Here is a 19620-nt window from a genome sequence, read left to right on the forward strand (position 1 = left end):
CCTCAATATATAAAATAATAACCATTTGTTCTGATATAATAAAATACATCCAATTAACAGCATACGTACCACATGCGGCACAAACATTACAAAACCATTGTATATAACATCTACAAACTAAAGGTCTCATCCATAACCTAGCAGCTCCTGCCTTCGTTCCTACAAAACTCACATGTGATTGTGGTTAACACCACAATCTTATACTATGGTCGAGTGAGTCAACGGTCCTCAACCACATAGTGACACACCAATTTATATAACCATATACAATGCATCCAAATGGTGACAGTTATATCAACATACATATAATCACATTCACATAATCATATCCACATATTATCATGCTGGTTCATCTACTTTACCTCTTTACTACTCATAGCCACATCTCTTCTTAACACATAATTAGTGCTATCTTCTCCGCTAATTTAACACGTCATTAGTCAACCACATACCTCATTCTTGTATCGCTGTCTTTGTTTATTATTCCTTCAACCTTTGGTTCATCCGTCGCTCTTATCAGTGTATTGATGCTTTGGTACTTAAACTTTCGTTTATCCCTTAGTCTCCTTAATTCACTGACGCCTTCGTACCTAAACCTCTAGTCTTTTTATCAAGACTTATATCACACCACAGTATAATCATGCAAACAGCATCACATCCATAATCTCAACTAAAACATGTTACACATATTAAATGCCAAACATCACGTATGCAATTAAATAAAACAGCAATCACTACATTGCCAAAGACTAAACCACACGTATCACCCTCAGTGAGTAAGAAATACTCACTGATCTTTCTTGTTACAAAGATTGTTCCATAGATATAATCATTGTAATATACATATATAATATAAGCAAATAGTGAATCAGTACAATTCACTAAACATAGATTTTAACCCTGTACTCATTTCTGATTTCTTAATCCTATTATTGTTTCGATATAGTAACGGCATATAAAATCCTTCAATCATAATGCCATATATTTCATGTGGACATTATAACTGCATTTATTATTAAATTACCAAAATACCCTTTTAAAAATACCAATTTTAACATCACATAATCAACACATAGTTAACACTACATTGCCCTAAATCAGCAAATCCACAATATCCCCACATCACAGTCCATTCAACCAACTACTACAATTCTAAGATTTCCAACATTCACAACAACAAAGTTTATATTTAAAACCCAAATCACCCAACTTTTCACACCACCCAAATATTTGGTCAATTAGACTTCAAACGCTCAACCAACTACAGGGGATTAAACTCTACTTTGCAAACCTTATTTTAAAAACAGAATTTAAATTATTAAAAGATAAGAATCATATCCAAAATATCTAAAATATCTCTTGTAAAATAAGAATCTTATTTTAGAATATTTTGTAAAATATTTCTTTAGGAAATTTTGTAAAATATCTCAAAATATCTAAAATATCTATTTAGGATATTTTGTAAAATATCTCAAAATATCTCAAAATATCTTTTGAGATATTTTGTAACATATGTAATTATAGAACATGTTATTCTTTTCCTTAATCCGTTCTACCTCTTATCTTCTAAAGCGTTCTTTCATTTTCTTATCTCGTTCTACCACTTATGACATAAAAACTAACTTAAGGGCTTTAGAAACTTACCACGAGCAAACTCAAGAGAGATGAGATCCGGCCAAAGAGTGTGATGAAGAGGATCCTTGATTCTCCTTTTCTTGTACCAATCCGAGAGGTAGAGAGAGAGAGAGAGAGAGAGAGAGTTAGAGATATCTATATATGTTCGTGAAGAAGAAAATAGAGTTCTTCTTCTTTTGAACCGAAACTAAAAGGGAAAGAGCAAGAGCTCTTCATGCTACGACATCGATGGATGGAGTGATGCAAAGAGGCATGAAAGAACTAGAGAAATCATGAGAAGAGAAGGTAGAGACTTGCCAAAAGTTGCCGTCCAAGGGAGAAGAAGATGCAATCCTTCTTCTTTGATCCAATTCCAATTAAAGAGGACTAGAGGAAGAGCTAGAGAGCTTCTTCCTTTCTCTTGATGCAACCGAACCAAAAGAGAAGAAGAGAGAGTTGCAAAAATAAGAGAGAAGCTGAGAGAGAAATTTAAGAGAGTTTCTCCAAGAGAAGAAGAAGATGCGATTTGTGAGATGAGCCATCCTTTTATAAAAGAATGAATGGCCAAGATCTTTCCACCAAAATCTCATCTAATGGATTAGAAACCAACTTGGAGAACAAGTTTATGATTAATTGCTATGAGTCATCAAGCAATGATGATTTGTTAGAAAGGAATCAAAGAGAAGAGAAATAAAGAGTTTACACGTTTAAGAGAGAGGGAGTGATTCATAAAAAATAATCATTACACTTCAAAAATATCCCTTATCTTATTTTCATCTAATGGTTGGGAGAGTTTCTTAAGCAATAAGTTTGGATCAATGGTTGAGAGTTTTGCACATGGGTAGGTGAGGTGTTGCCACGAGTCATCAATCAATGATGATTTTGTAAAGATATCATGGATTAAACTTTCAAAACAATACATTCAAGTGTGAACGCAGTTAGTATATTATGATGAGTTATTCTACTAACCATTACATTATCAAAATATCTCTTATCTTTGTAATCTTATCCTATTGTTAGGTAATTTTATCCTTAAATATTTACTTGACCTTATAGTAACTATTAAACTACATTACAAGACAAGAATAAACACTTGTCAACTCAAAAAAGCATCAGAAAATAAATAGGGTGACGTGGCAGTGAAGTGGCAGAATCTTGGGCTGCCACGCATGCATGATGTCCAGTCCAGGGGCAGTAGATTCATTGATAGTTTCGGCAAACCTACAAAAATCTAATTGCTATGAAATTCTATAGGTAGATAGAGAACTCCAAGACGAGCGTTCTGGCTTTTGAATTGACCAAAACGAAGTTCGTTTAAGGTCTGTTTTAACATGCCGATACAATTATACCTATTTTTCAATAAACATTTATTCTCTTTGAATATATCTTGATGAATATTTATGAATAAATATTCAAATTTAGTTTATTAGACTATAAATTCAATTTTAAGATATTTTATTTAATATCTTAAAATACGGGGAGTTACATCTTTCACTCTGTTATCTCTTCCTCTGTCTTACTCTCTCTCGATCTCCCTCATCTCTCTGATCTCATCTCCTTCTCACTCGGTCTGTGTATTTGGGTGAGAAAAGAAGAACAGGGAAGAAGAAGAAATAAGAAAGAAGGAAGAAGTGCGTGGCTGACAGGGAGGGACATCCGGATATTAAAGAGGAATTAGGATATTTCTTTACCTAGACTTGGTCATTAAGTTTAGTAAAATATCTACTGATTTTTTTTGTAACCCAAGGTTAGTTTTTATCTCAGTTAGATTAACCTAGGTTAATCATTAGATATTTATTTAAAACTTACTAATTACCTTTTTACCATAGATATTTCTCATAGATATTTGAGAATATTTTTACATCGAGTCTTCACCATTTTAATCTAACTCATTAGGGTGAAATATAAGTCCGTTTTGAATCTAGATCATTTCATTGTTAATATTATTACCTAAATAATATTATAACATCATAAATATCTACCAAATATATATTTATATATATATATATTACATGATAATATTATACATAGTAAATATTACACAATAATATTATTCCTCAATATTATTATAACAACTAGTCCATTGAATAATTCAGTCTGTCCATTTATTAATCCTGTAATATTATTAAAGTCTAATAATATTATTCTTTATTTATAAAATCATGGCTTATAAATAATAAGACTAAGGAATATTTATTTTCATAAATATTCATTTATTCTTTATTATTTATCGGGGATTTAATAATGTGTCAGAAGCCACATATTTTATTAACTACTGGATGTGAATATTGTTTCCTACAATATTATGTCGTTCAAGTCTTGCGGATCGAACGTCAATACTAGACTCGTCTATTTTATTTAGTCTTAAATTCTAATTTAAGACATTTTATTTTATGGCTTAAAATCTGGGGTGCTACAATTTCTCTCTTGTTTGGAAAATTCAGTTGCTTTAAGTCATATCAGTGAACTTCATACCTTATTGAGAAAGTATTCACACACATACGCACTGCATGAATTGAGTAATCCATTTAAAATTTCTATCTATAGGGAATTTTTGTGTTGATTGAACTCTTAACTCTCTTTTATATCTCTGCATATTTTTGAGATGCTATCTGACTGCTATACCAGTTGATTATACATGCATGTTCTAAAGTTGACTTTAGAAAAACTTATTTTTCTACAAATTTTCAATTAGTTTCTGTTTTTTAGTGTCAAGCGTCCGGATGGGTGCGGCTCAGACGGCTAGGCAGTTAGGTGACACGTCCGGACGTGCGCGGCCTTGTCGCATGCTTATGTGGCATCGCACGTCTGGACGGGTTAGTGATGCATTCGGATGGAGTCCCCACAGGGTTACATATTGCGTTGCGGCCTTAGCCGCCGCATCCCTCTTTCACTTTCTCTTAATTTTTCTTGTCCTTTTTGTGATTTTCGAGAGTTTTTCTCGTGGGTTCTCACAATATCTTGGCTCCTTTTGTCATGTTCTGTCTTTTGTCTCATTTCCAGGTATTTTGGTCTATTCTTTTCAATTTTTTTAATTGCTAAGAAACTTTTGTGGAATATTCTTGAGATAAAAGACTACATATTTATCTTTTATATCTGTTGCTGAGTTGGGATTATCTGTTATGGCATTAATTTGGACTGTATTGGATTATATTGCTGTTTGTATTTTTTGGAAAAGTCCATTTTACTGTTGTTAGAATGCCAAAAAAAAAATTAGGGACTAACTGGAACTAATTTCATTGGTATTATTTTTGGCAAAATGATTGATTTTTTTGCAGAATCATGTTTGTCAACAGTTCATAGCACAGAGTCTGATGAAGGACAGAGGAAGATGTGGTAGCTTCCAGAGCCAAAATAATGAACAGGCCAGTCATTCCAGAGAGGAATGTTGTTAGAGCTGATATTCTGGTAGCTCCCCTGGACGTTATCAGTGAGATTATCTAGACTTATCACCGGGACTACCTTCATAATTGCACCCGCATCGTGCTCACCAGGCTTGTCAGAGAATTCTATTGTCATTTAGAGGTGGTACAAAATGAGGATAGTGGCGTTATTCTTTAGTTTACTATTGCGGGGCATGTTATTATGGTTGATCCTCAGTCATTAGCCAGATTATTTGGGTGCCAGTGCTTCAAATTTCCGCCAGTCCCTTCAATGAAGTTGTGTTGGCTCCTTCTTTGGATGAGCTCATGAAGTTCTTTCATGTTGTCCCACAGGGCAAGGAGCGAGCTTCTACTATCAGGATTAATGCTTTGTCTCCCCCGAACCACATGCTTGCAAAGATTATCCAGTACAACCTCTGGCCTATTGTTAGGAGGAGTGATCTAATTTTGGAAAAGGCTCAATTCTTGTATGCCATCTGCCTGAGATTGCCGTTCTGCTTGTGCGAGCGTATTCTTGGAGTTATGTTGGAGGCCCGAGATGATAGTAGTACCGGTCTCCCTTTCGGCTACTAGATTACCCAGATTATTTTGCAGTCAGGCATTGATGTGGCTGGAGAGCCTAAAATGAATATTCAGGATCCGCTCAACAAACAGACCCTGATGAAGTCCAATGCCCAGCTGAGGCATGAAGATCAGGATGAAGCTCTGTATTCTCCTCCAATTCATGTTGAGATGCCTAATAAAGCATCCTTTTCTCAGATTACTTCGCCGCCTCCACAGTATGATGCATGCTATGCTCAGATTTCGGCTGCCTTGGCATCTGTATAGGGGGCATGAGTTCTATGCAGCAAGAGGTTCACTCTATTAACCTCCGTGTGGAGCAGTGCCAGCTGGACATCCAGGAGTGTCTCAAGCACGATCATCCATCTAGTAGTGATGACTAGGATGATGCACCCATGGCTGAGGATGTTTGAGTTTATTTGGTGTTTTGCTTTGTTTATTTTGAGACATTTGGTTATGCTGTTATGGATATTTTGTAAACACTTTATAAATCTTAGATTATTTTTACTCTGTTTAACAATTAAGTGTTGCATCTTAAAATCTAACACTTGACTTTAGATTTAGAAATCTAAATCTCCATTAGGGAAAACTTTATAGTTTTCAAATTTCAGGGACGAAATTCCGTTAAGGGGGGAGGGATGTAATACCCTGTATTTTAGGATATTGAATATAATATCTTAAAATATGATTTAAGGCCTAATAATAGGAATAACATACATGAATATTTGTGAAATAAATATTCATTAAGATAGGTATAAATATTTAAGAGATTAAATATTTATTAGAAATATATATATGTATAGGTGTATGGGAGTTAAAATTGATAGAAATTAGATTAAGTCTAAATTGATTGATCAATATTATAATTGATCGAGTGATTTAGTTATACAAGTGTTGAAATGGATGGAATTCTGACCAAGTATAATCGATCGATCGATCGATTATTTTATAGTGTAAAAATATGATCGATCGATTATTTTACATTGTAAATTTATCCCCGAATGCGATAGATCGATTTTCTGCAAAAAAACAGATTCATGCATCAAACACTATCCTCCAATTTTTATCAAGTTAATCATTACTTCTTGTTAGTTTGTAATTGGCTACATTCTGTTGGACAAAATCACTTCTATGTAATGATGCTTTTAAATAGGGATTAAGCTATTCAGAGTTATTCTAGAAGATTCTGTACAGTCTACTAGTCAGTGAAATCGGATCCCTTACAACCGTCCAAACGACATGACATACTGTCCAGACGCTCAACTATCCAAGCACCATCCGTCCGAACGATGAGAACTTTTCATCCAGACCTTCCTCTATTTCGAGAAGCTTCGAGCTGGTCCAGTTTGCATCCGTCCGGACATTTCAGTAGCACGTCCGGACGCCACTCAATGTTCGACCAATTGTGGAATTTCTTTCCAAAACACAGATATGGGAAGACAGCTGCAACCTTCCGGACGATGTGGATTCCCATCTGGACGCGCTCATCCATAAGGCAAGTCGTGCATTCAAAATCAAGACATATGGACGTCAATCTTCATGGTTCGGACGCGTGAGCTACATATATGGAAATTGCGTGCATCTAATCAACCATCTGGACGACATGTTCTATGGTCCAGACGCGCGAAGCCTTTATATGGAAATTGCGTACAGCTAAGGTGCGACTGTTTGGACGACAGGGCAACACCGTCCGGACACGGCTCAATTCAGGAAAGAAATTTTGCAAAATTTGGAAAGTCGATTGCACAATTGTCTGTCTAGACGCCGTATGTCTACTGTCCGGATGGTGCCTAGGTTTTTCAAGCTAGACGCTCATTTGAACCTCCAGCCTATAAATAGAGGTCCCTAGGCTTGAGAACAGCAAGAATTTGATATTGAATTCCATAGTGCTTAGAGAGTTGTATTTTAGAGTTACTGTGCTAGTTAGTCTCTCTCAAGCCGTTGCCATTGTGTGCTATTGCTGTGCTGAATTAAAGTCTATCTTAGGGGTTAGCCCTAGGGTAAAGGATTCCATTGAAGACCCCTTGAAGTAGGAGACTTGGTTGGGAGGCATTCGTGTTGGTTATACGTTAGAGTTCAAGGTACGACCACTGCATAAGGGTATGTGAGTGCTACTGCTTTGTAACTAGTCTTGTATTTTGAATAGTGGATATCCTGGGTTTGGCTGCCCCGGAGTGGTTTTTCTCTTGACTGAGTTTCCACTTCGTTAACAAAATATCTATCCCCTTTAATTCCACATTTCGATATTTTGTTGCACACATTTTTGTACACACTTGTTTATATTAGAAATCATTTAATTTTTCACATGGCATCAGAGCTTGGTACACTCTGTTTAGATTCAATTCTTGAGTGTTAATCTTTCCTGTTTGACTTCTATTTGATAAAATGTCTCAAAGTCTTAATATTGTTCCTGCCTTTGATGGTACGAACTATGGCTATTAGAAAGCTCATATGCGGTTCTTTTTAAAATCTATTTGAAAATAAATATTTACTTCTAACAACCAAGTGTGTGTGTTTGTGTGCAACAAAATATCTTAAATGCGGAATATAAAGAAGACAAGATATTTGCTACGAAGTGGAAACTCTATGAAGAGAAAAACCACTCCGAGGTAGCCAAACCTAGGAACTCCACTATCCAAAAACAAAGCTAGTTACAAAACACTCGTCCTCATATACCCTTATGCAATAGTCATACCTTTAACTCTGACACGAAGCCTATCGTGAACTCCCAACCAGATCTCCTACCTGAAGGGGTTTTTGATGGATTCCTTTACCTTAGGGTCAACCCCTAAGATAAACTTCACACGAACTATTGAGCACACACCGGCAACGGCTTGAGAGCTAGCGGATCTTTGATTCTTCCTAAACACCCTCTCAAAGCTAAGAGAATTCAATACCGAATTCTGTACATAATGCATGCCTAGAGCCCTCTTTATATAGGCCTTACAAATCCTATTTCAACTTAAATAAGGAGGCCTGCACCAACAAAGATTCAGACTCTGGGCGCGCATCTGGATGTTTCTGGGCGCACGTTTGGACGTTTCTCTTGGCCATCCAGATAGTCAAGTTGTAGAATTTTTTGTTTGCTTTCAAATGACACCAATTACATCCCAATCCATTATTTGAGCAGAAAGTTATGATCAAATACTGGAGGACGTCCGGACGGGTTGACAGAGCGTTCAGACGGTCAAATGCTACTGCCTTTCCAAAATAGTACAATTCTTCCCATAACAGATCCACGTCCGGACGGCTTGGCTGAGCGCCTAGACGGTCTTCCCTGTATCTCCTTTCCGCGTTCGTAAAGGAAACCCGAAATATTCTAGAATGCTAGACATCGTTCGAACGTGTTACCACGTCGTTCAGACGTCTTGCAGAAACTTCCCAAACAATGTCGACTGCTGAAATCCAACTCTGTGTATAATTTGGAGAAGCTTGACCTAGAGTCCGGACAATGTTGCTCTGACGTCTGGACATCTTAAACGCTGAAGCTTTTAGACACTACGGACATCTTCATGGACATCTTATTAGAAACTTGTGACCATACAAATGGAACGAAAATGAGATACTTTCCATATAACTTGAAGACTCTGAATAGAACTGATAATCCTGTTAAAAAGAAACCGTTACATAAAGTGTTTTTGTCAACCAGAATGTTGCCAATATAAAGTACTAACAAACTCCCATTTGGCCATTCTGGGACAAAAAACACTTGACCGGTTTGGGAATACATTCCTGGTCCAAAACAAAAAATACTCCCCCTTTTTGTCTCCAAAAGGACAAAGGGTAAATAGAGTATAAGAGAAAACCACAATTACTAAAATTCAAAACAACAAGAATAATAGTAAAGTGTCTCATCAAAAGCTCAAATCAACATAAGAGAAAACCAAAACCTCAAGATATCACATTTCCTAAATTTGAGCCACTTCAGCTTCTTTCTCCTGAAGCCGGGAAACCATAGATTGAATAAATTTCAGTCACTTGAGTCTTCTAGCCTGAAACTAATCAGCCACAGAAAGAAATCCTCTAGACAAGTGGTCTGCAAGATGATAAGAAGATTCACCACTGAATCTCTAGCTGGTGCAGATCTAGAAAGAAAGGTTACGGAAGACTCTGTATGAGCAGGGGGAATGAGCTCATCTAAAATTTGAGATCTATGGAACATATGATTTTAACACTGGTCTGTTTTCCAAAGAGCCCTCTGTCTAACACTATGCTGGAAGCCACTGGACAACATATTCCTGAAAATATTAAACAGAAATCTATCCAAAAATAACACCACAATGAAACCAAATGAAAATAAATATTAGATCATGTTAGTTTCAAACAGAATGTGGTATTATGATGGCTATCAATTGGATGCATAAAGAAATAAAAAAGTAGATATAGCAATCCAAAAGGCACAGATTAGGAATATCCATGCAGCATAAAGACAGAAAAAGATATTCATGCACAATCTCTCAAATCATAATCAATTAAATATTCCAATATTCTAAAAAGAACCAAAGCTTAAGAGAATAAGGAAAGTCAAAGGAAATACCTGGGAATGAGAAAAGATGTGCACAGAATGCCACTCGGGATCAGTCTGAGAGAATACATACACAACACAACATGATAGAATAGGCAAAAAGTAATGTCTGTGTGTGTGTGTGTGTGTGTGTGTGTGTGTGTTTGGCAGAGAAAGCAAAAAGCTCGCATCTGGATGTGGTACATACTCGTCCGGACGGCATGCTGTCAGATAGGAGATCGACAGAGCTGAGCACGTCCAGATGCAAGAACATGTCCGTCTGGACGCTTCACACTAGAAGCTGAAAAACATAGGGAAATATGCAGGAAAAAAATTTCCTAACGTTAACTTCAGAACACGCATGTATAAATAACTGATAAAACAGTCAAATAGCATTTCAAAAATATACCAAGATATAATTGAGAGTTATGAGTCAATAAGCACAAAAATTTCCCTGCAAATAGAAATTTTTCAATAGTAAACTTAACTCATGCAATGCATGTGTGTGCAAAAGCTTTCTCAATAAGGTATGAAGTTTACTGATATGACTTAAAGCAACCGAATTTTCTAAATAAGAAAGAAAATCAATCTTAGATCAGTCAAAAGTCAAACCTTATTTTGCTAAGGTCTAGCCACCCTCATCTGATACACTCCCCATAAGCTGCAACACTTTTCTTTTACTTCGTAGTGACCGTCTATTTCCACAATGATTTGATCACTAACTGTTTCTATAGGGACAAGTTCAAGAACAGATTTATAGCACAAAAGCAGTGGATCTTTTTATTTATCCATATTTATTCAGTTTTGAATGCTTTTTATCACTTGGTGCTGCAACCTAGAAAGAATGCAAGAATTTATGAGTTCTAGGTTCAACTAGCGAGTTGATCAATTTTGACCATCTTAGCAAAAAAAAATCTCTATCATTAGAATTTCCAGAAGCTAAAAGTCAGAGACACAAAATGTACCTTAAGGGAGCTTTGAATAGTGCACAATTTTTCATCGCATGAGAAAAGCAACTATCTAGTATTAAGATGCGCAAGAAATCTTAGTAGATATCAAACATAAACTCCCAATCATATATAAGGATACTCAATTAATGCACAATGAACTAAAATATCAAGCAAAAACACATACAATATCTAAAAAGCAACTCTCAAAAAAATAAAAATTTTGCATCTTCTCCCCCATTTTTTTTTTATTGAAAACAATAAAATAGAGAAACAACAAAAACATGCTTACACAAAGAAGAAGACAGTTTAGTCCAAGCATGTAAGATAAGAACAAACCTGACCTCAGGTAGAGAGGTTTGACTATATCAAGACAGAAAAGCAGTGACATGCTTTCTCTGTCATCCCTAGAATGTACCTGGAAAAAATTCTCAAAGCAACGAAGAGAAAATCTAGGAATAGAAAAGGTGGTTCCTTAAACAAAATGCAAGGCAGAAATAAGATATATATAAGATATGACAATCATTGCAATGCAAACATACCTGGTATGCACTAGGATTTACGAACCAAAATCCTAGGCATGGTGAGGCTGCACCTTTACTAAGTGATTCCACTCCCCCTCAAAGGGTGAATGGTCTCATCATTCCTGACCCATACCTGCTTGACCCGTGGCAGTGGTTTACAGGTCTTATTCATGTTGTCCTTTCTTCTTAGCATACATTGCATTAGGCTCAGCAACCCTTCATAACCATGGTTGTTAATGGGCTTCTACGGCTTTCTCTTGTAGCGCCTTGATGTGTTATTCGGAACAGACCGCTGTTGTTGCCGCTGATGCCATGGAACCTGATGTCCCGCCGAAGGTAGAGTACCTGATGTGGTCTTAGTACACAACTTCCTCTGAGCCTTCTTCTTCTGAGCTTGGAGCTGTGGACATTTAGGTTGGATGTGACCGGTGATGCCGCAGTGATGACAGGTAGGCAGGCTTCTTTTGTTAGAATGCTGCTTGACTTTCTCTGTAGAAATATGATTAGCATTCTTACAAACAATATTGCCCTTACCTTTTATATGTCTCCTATGCGGAGGGACATATTTTGATGAGGAAGAATCTTCAACTTCACTTTCCCTCAGAGCATCCTGCTTAATCCAAGGCCTGTGGGATTTCAACAAATAACAATTTGGCCTAATATGACCAATCTTCCCACAATTATGACACTTAGGAATAAACTTACCTTGTATTCCTGATTCCTTAGAGTTAGGCATCACATGATTAGTTAAGCAAGAATTATCTAAACAAGCTATATCTTCTATCACAGGCTTAATATCAATAAAATCTAATTCAGAATCAGAAGCATGTGAAGTAGAAGTACTTAAATCATTAACAATTAAATCAGGCTTGTTAGAAATATCTGTATGAATACAAAGCACGCTTTTCAAATTATTACTAGATAATTTTTCCAAGAGATCCTTTGATTCTTTTAATTTATTCTCTAGTGCATCAACAATATCAAAAAGTATGGTATTCTCAGATTTCAAAGAGTCAATCAAAACATGTGATTCAAATAATTGTAAAAACAAAGACTCTTTTTCTTGCTTAATCTTCTTGAGTTCTCTATTGGATTTTTTAAAGAGTTTACCTATCAAGAGGGTATCTTTAGAGAAACCATAAAAATCATCTTCAGAGAACTCGGAAAGATTTATGTTAGAAGAAATCATGGATCACACTTAGGAAATAAATCCAAACACAAGTGTACCCGCTCTGATACCAATTGAAAATAAATATTGAATTCCAACAACCAAGTGTGTGTGTTTGTATGTAACAAAATATCTTAAATGCGGAATATAAAGAAGACAAGATATTTGTTATGAAGTAGAAACTCTGTGAAGAGAAAAACCACTCTGGGGCAGCCAAACCTAGGAACTCCACTATCCAAAAACAAAGCTAGTTACAAGACACTCGTACCCACATACCTTTATGCAGTAGTCATACCTTTAACTTTGACACGAAGCCTATCGTGAACGCTTCCCAACCAGAACTCCTACCTAAAGGCGTTTTGATGGATTCCTTTACCTTAGGGCCGGCAACGACTTGAGAGCTAGCAGATCTTCGATTCTCCCTAAACACCCTCTCAAAGTTAAGAGAATTTAATACCGAATTCTGTACATAATACATGCCTAGAGCCCTCTTTATATAGGCTTTACAAATCCTATTTCAACTCAAATAATGAGGCCTACACCAACAAAGATTCAGACTCTGGGCGCGCGTTCGGACGTTTCTGGATGCGCGTCCGAACGTTTCTGGATGCGCGTCCGAACGTTTCTGGACGCGCGTCCGGACGTTTCTGGGTGCGAGTCCGAACATTCCTCTTGGCCGTCTAGATGGTCAAGTTTGTAGCATTTTTTGTTAGCTTTCCAATGACACCAATTTCATCACATTCTGATATTTGAGCAGAAAGTTATTGTTAGTATTTTGGCCTCATTTTGTGTTTGGACAAAATCACTTATATGTTAGGATGCTGCAAATAGGGATTCCACTGTTCAAAGTGAAGTCAGAAGAATTTAAAAGTTCCCTGTCAGCCGTCCGGACGATGTGTCATCCCGTCCGGACGCCCATCTGTCTACTGCTCCATCTGTCCGAACGATGTGTCATACCGTCTGGACGCCAGACAGTCCAGCATCATCCGTCCGGACGACGTGCTTCTTCCGTCCGGACACTTCACTGTATCGAGAAGTTTTTGTGCCAGCTTGCTCCGTCCGGACGTTTCAGCAGCACGTCTGAACGCCTATCAGTTCTCGAACGGTTCACTGATTCTTTCCAAGTTCCAAGAAAGGGAAGATCAATCAACCGTCCAGACGATGTGGTATACCGTTCGGACGCGTATCTCCGTAAGGCAAGAATCGCAGTTCAAAATGAACCGTCCGGACATCTGATAGCTGTGGTCCAGACGCTGGTGCATCGTATATGGTAACTAACGATTCGACTTCAACCGTCTGGACGTCTCCCCCTTATGGTCCGGACTCACACGCATCAGATATGGAAATTGCGTGTTGAAGTTTAGTCGTCTGGAGGCTCCTACCCCTTGGTCCGGACGCGCGAAGCCTGTTATGGAAATTACTTGCAGTGGACGTGCGTCCGTCCGGACGATGTTCTTATACAGGAAACATTTCTCCGTGGAATTTTCGGAAAAACCTGTCGCACAGTTGTCCGTCCGGACGGTCATGGTCCACCTTCCGGACGGCTCACAGGCTTATTTTGCCTAACGCCCATTCTGACCCCCAGACTATAAATAGGGGTCCTTGGGCACTTAGAGCTGCAAGAATTCGGTGTGAATTCCATTAGAGCTTAGAGACGTGTTATTTCCTCTAGAGTCGTTTTTCAAGTGTGCTGCGCTATAAATCGAAGTCTATCTTAGAGGTCGGCTCTAAGGTAAGGAGTTCCATTGAAGACCCCTTTAGGTAGGTGAACCTGGTTGGGAAGCATTCGTGTTGGGTTACACGTCAGAGATTAAGGTACGACCACTGCATCAGTACATGTGAGTGTTACTATCTTGTATCTGGCTTTGTCTTCTGAATAGTGGAATTCCTGGGTTTGGCTGCGCCGGAGTGGTTTTTCTCTTAACTGAGTTTCCACTTTGTCAACAAAAATCTTTGTGTCATTTACTTTCCGATGTGCCTTAATTTTTGTTGACACTTATGCACACACTTTACTTTTAGAAGTCATTTCAATTTTTCATTTGGTATCAGAGCTTGGTACACTCTAAGAAGATTAATTTCTTGAGTGTTTTTATATTTGACTTCTATCTTTATTATGTCTCAAACTCTTAATTCTGTTCCTGCCTTTGATGGCTCGAACTATGGCTATTGGAAGGCACGTATGCGTTTCTTTTTGAAATCTATTGACTGTTAGGGTATTGTTGAGACTGGTTGGACTAAACCAGAGGATACAACACCTGAACTAGTCACTCAAAAGAACGCTCGTCTTTCAAATGACAAAGCCCTCCACGCTCTATGCCAAGCACTTTCTCCATCTGAATTCGCCAAAATTTCAAATTGCAAATCAGCCAAAGCAGCATGGTAAATTTTGGAAATAACATATGAAGGCACAAAACTTGTAAAATCTGCCAAACTTCAGATGTTGATTTCAAAATTTGAAGAAATTAAGATGTTAGAGGATGAGACATTTGGAGAGTTTTACTCCAAAATAAGTGACCTAAGGAACTCCATGGTGAGTCTTGGGAAACCTATCTCGGATGTAAAACTCATCTGAAAAATTCTCAGATCTTTGCCCGAGCGTTTAAGGATTAAGGTAACGACTATTGAGGAAAGCAAGGATCTTGAAGAAATGAAGATTGAAGAGCTAGTTGGATCTCTTCAAACATATGAGCTGTCTCTGCCCCCGGTCAAGAAATTAAAGACCATTGCTCTTAAGGCTTCCAAGAAGAGGGTAGAAGCCTCCTCTGAAGAAGAATTTGAGGATGAAGAAAAAGCTGTGGCAATGCTTGCCAAAAATTTCAGAAGACTAATGAAAGATGATCGGTTCAAGAAGAAGTTTTCTTAAAAAGCCAAGAAACCTCTCAGAGAAGCCGAACCAGAGGATGAGAAAGATCCCTGAGGACCCCGATGTCCCCGATGTTTTGAATGCTCAGGCTATGGGCATATCCGGGCCGATTGCGGGAATCTCAAGAAGGGCAAGGGGAAGGCTTACAATGTGACTCTCAGTGATGAGTCCGAAGAAGATGTTCCAGAGTCTGACAAATTTCTGGCTTTTGTGGCTCCTTATGTTGAAAAAGAAGACTCATATTATTCAGAGCATAGTGAGAATGAGGTAGAGCTCAAGGAAGCATACAAAACTCTCTACAAAGAGTTTAAGAAGCTGAAGGAAGGCCGAAAGCAGCAAGTTAATGATCTGAACAGTCTGCTCAACATACAGGAGCTTGAGGAAAAGCTACTTGAGACAGAGCTCCAGCTAGAGAGAGTCACTGATGAGAAGTTGACTCGTATACTGTCCATCCAGAAGAGCCCACATGACAAGACTGGTCTCGGGTATGTAGCTTCCTCTTCTGATATTCCTTCTTCCTCGAAGACTGTGTTTGTGCCTCCTACAGTCCCAGAGCTTCCTCCAGTTATTGAAGATAAATAGAAGGAAAAGGTCAATGATGATGTTCCAGGCACTCAGCAGCCTCATTCCATCAGAAGACCTCCTATTTACCATCACTACGGTCTCAGTGGGCATGTACGGCCTCAATGCTCCCTCTTGAAAGCACAAAAGGCCAAAGCCAAGAAAGAAGTACCTAGACAAGTTCAGTATGGCACTGTACTTGCAGTTCAGCATCAGACTCCTTGGCATCAGGCACCATGGGGACAAGCACCAAGACATCAATTCCAAGCCTTTTGGTCTCATGCTCCTCAGCATCAGCGGCCTCAACAGCGATTTGTACCAGCCAATCAGAGTGGCACTTACAAGAGCAAACCCAGGCATTCGAGAAGGCCTCAAAAGTAATACATCGGTGAGTCTCCTGTTTGGATGCAAAACATGATGGAGTGGATGATGTAGTCTTGTCAGCAACCACCCACTAGAAGGCAGACTTGGGTTGAGAAGGACAGTTACCCCAGGAGGTGGAATAGGCGCACCTAGCGGATTCAGGTGTTCATGCCTAGGATTTGGTTCCTAATCCTAAGGCATCAGGTTTGATTGCTAGCATATTTTCCTTGTCATATTTATGTGCTAGTTATCTAGGAACCAGTTGGATGTGCCCCCTTGTGTTTTTCTTGAGAAAACTTTGCAGGTATTTTTGGGGAAGACAGAAAAAGCAGGTCGAGCGACTATTTTTCTGTAGTGGCATTTTTGAGCACACACATGTCTGATTGTACCTTAGCATATGATGTCTTTTTTCCATATTGCTTGGTTTATTTCTTTTATTATAAAAATAAATAAATAAATAAATTTGGGGAGAATTTGCAGGATATTATTTCTCTTGGCTTATTAGATATTCCATGCATTCTTACCTAATATCTCAATTCGGTATGCATTGATTAAATATGCTTAGATATAATTGAGAGTTTTGACTATGCTAGCCAAGTGTTTTTTCTGTTTATGCAAAAAGTAGGATAGCTTCTTTCCTCATGCGATGAAAAAGTACACTATCCCGGGCTCCCCTAAAGGTACATCTTTCCTTCTCTGACTCTTTGCTTTTGGAAATTTTGGATAAGAGAAGATGTCTTTGATAAGATGGCCAAATTGACCACAGGCTAGTTGAACCTAGCATCTATAAACTCTGGCACTCCTTACAGTTTGCAGTACCATAAGATTCGAGCAGTAATTCATAAAAAGTTATGTGCTTTAAATTTGTGTAATCATTGCTTATGTGCTTACACTTTCCTTGTCCTCTATGAGCAAGTAAAAAATTATATGTGCTGTATCTTAGGGGGAGTGTATCAGATGAGGGTGTCTAGGCCCTAGCAAGCTATAAGGTTTAACTTTTGGCTAATCTGTCTTGGATTTTCTCTCATGTCTAGAAAATCTAGTTGCATTTTGTTATGTCTTGGATAGTCTTACCTTGTGGGAAAAGAGTCTCCACACACACACACGCATTGCTTGAGTTGAGTTGCCTATTTTTTTTATGATCAGTAAAAATTATATGTGCTAATTGAAATCTCAACTTCCTTTTATATCTCTATGTATTTCTGAGATGCTCTCTAATTGTGTTATCAGTTGATTATGCATGCGTATTCTGATACCGACTTGAGAAAATTTGATCTCTGTAAATTCTTCTCAGCTTTTCTGGTGTTTCAGTGTGGAGCGTCCGGACGGTCTACATTGATGTCCGGACGGACTGGTGGTCCAGACGGAGATGGAGCCCACATGTCCAGACAGGACCTGACGAAGTCCGGACGCGCGCTGTCATCATCGTCCAAACGATCTCTTTATATCGTCTGGACGCGCGCGACCTTTCTGCTCCTTTCCGAGGCAGGGAGCATCCGGACGTCATCAATCCACCGTCCGGATGGGGACCCCACAGCGGCTATAAAATGCCCAGATCGCCCATTTCTCTTCATACCCCACAAAATCAGAATTTTTGGCTGTTTGTGAGTAAGGTTGGCTTTAAGTTTTTAGCTTTTTGCATATATCTCTCATATTTCAGGTATTTTTCTAGTCTTTCTCTCTTCAGTTTTCTTTAAAGTTGTTAGAAAGTTATTTATTTTTGGAATATGAGATGCATATATCTGCCATGCTGAAATTTCTTGGACTTAGTTGATATTATTTTTGAAGTACTTTTACTACTGTTATTCTGCCAAATTTGTGTTATCCTAACAAGAATATTTTTTTTTGGAATATTTTTCTCTGGAAATTCTTGTTGGATCTTGTGTAGAATCATGTCTGCCGGCAGTCCACCCCGCAGGGTCCGTCAGAGGCTTATGGAAGATAGGGCTGCAATCCAGGCCAAAATTATGGACCGCTCCGTCATTCTTGAGCGGAACGTGCTTCGGGCTGATATCATGGTGCCACCACTGGACAACATACTTGACATCATTCAGACATACAACTGGGGATATCTCCACAGCTGTGCTTATGTGGTGTACACCAGATTGGTCAAGCTGTTCTATGCCAACCTGGAGGCGGTGCAGGATGATGATCATGGAGTAGTACTTCAGTCCTCCGTTGCAGGCCATCTCATCACTGTTAATCCTCAGGTCATCAGTCACATCATTCGAGTCCCAATGCTCGAAATTTCAGCCAGACCCTACAATGAGGTAGTGCTTCCTCTATCCTTGGATGATCTCAGGGAATTCTTCTGTGCCGTTCCTCAAGGTGAGGAGCGCTCTACTGCCATCAGGATTGGTGCCCTGTCATCCTCCCACCGCATGTTGGCCAAGATCGTTCAGCAGAATATTTGGCCGGTTGCCCGGCGCAGTGATCTGATCCTGAAACGGGCCCAGCTTGTCTATGCTATCCACCTCCGCTTACCTTTCTGCCTATGCAAGCAAATTTTGGGGGTTATATTAGAAGCCCGTGATGAGAGTACTGCTGGTCTCCCTTTTGGCTGCCTCCTTACTTAGATTATTCTTCAATCGGGCATCAATGTCAATGGCAAACTGAAGAAGAAAATCCAGTAGCCCATCAGCAAGCAGACATTGATGAAGTCTAATGCGCAGCTGCGGAGAGATGACTCTGATGATGATGAGGCGCCCCCACCTACTACTATGCCAGTCAGCTTTCTAGAAATGGCTTCATCCTCACATACTGTACCGCCATCTGAGCCAGATGTAAATTATGCTCAGATTATGGATGCTCTTGCTGCACTTCAGGGAGGGATGAGCAGCTTGCAGGTGTCTATGTCCTCCATGCAACAGTCTATGAGTTCCTTGCAACTTGCTGTGCACTCCATCGACAGGCGCGTGGAGCAGAACCAGCTGGACCTTTAGGAGTGCCTGAAGTATCATCATCCTAACAGCAGTGATGATGAGGATGTTGCAGATGGGATTTTACCCATGACTGAGGATGTTTGATTCCCTCTTATGTTTTTGTAGATTTTTTTATCTTTGGTTATTTTGATACAATTTTTGTTTTTGGTAAAAACGCTTTGGATATATATTATTCTGTTTCCCGGGTCCT

The sequence above is a fragment of the Alnus glutinosa genome, chromosome 2 (genome assembly GCF_958979055.1).
Source record: "Alnus glutinosa chromosome 2, dhAlnGlut1.1, whole genome shotgun sequence".
In the NCBI taxonomy this organism is placed as follows: Eukaryota; Viridiplantae; Streptophyta; class Magnoliopsida; order Fagales; family Betulaceae; genus Alnus; species Alnus glutinosa.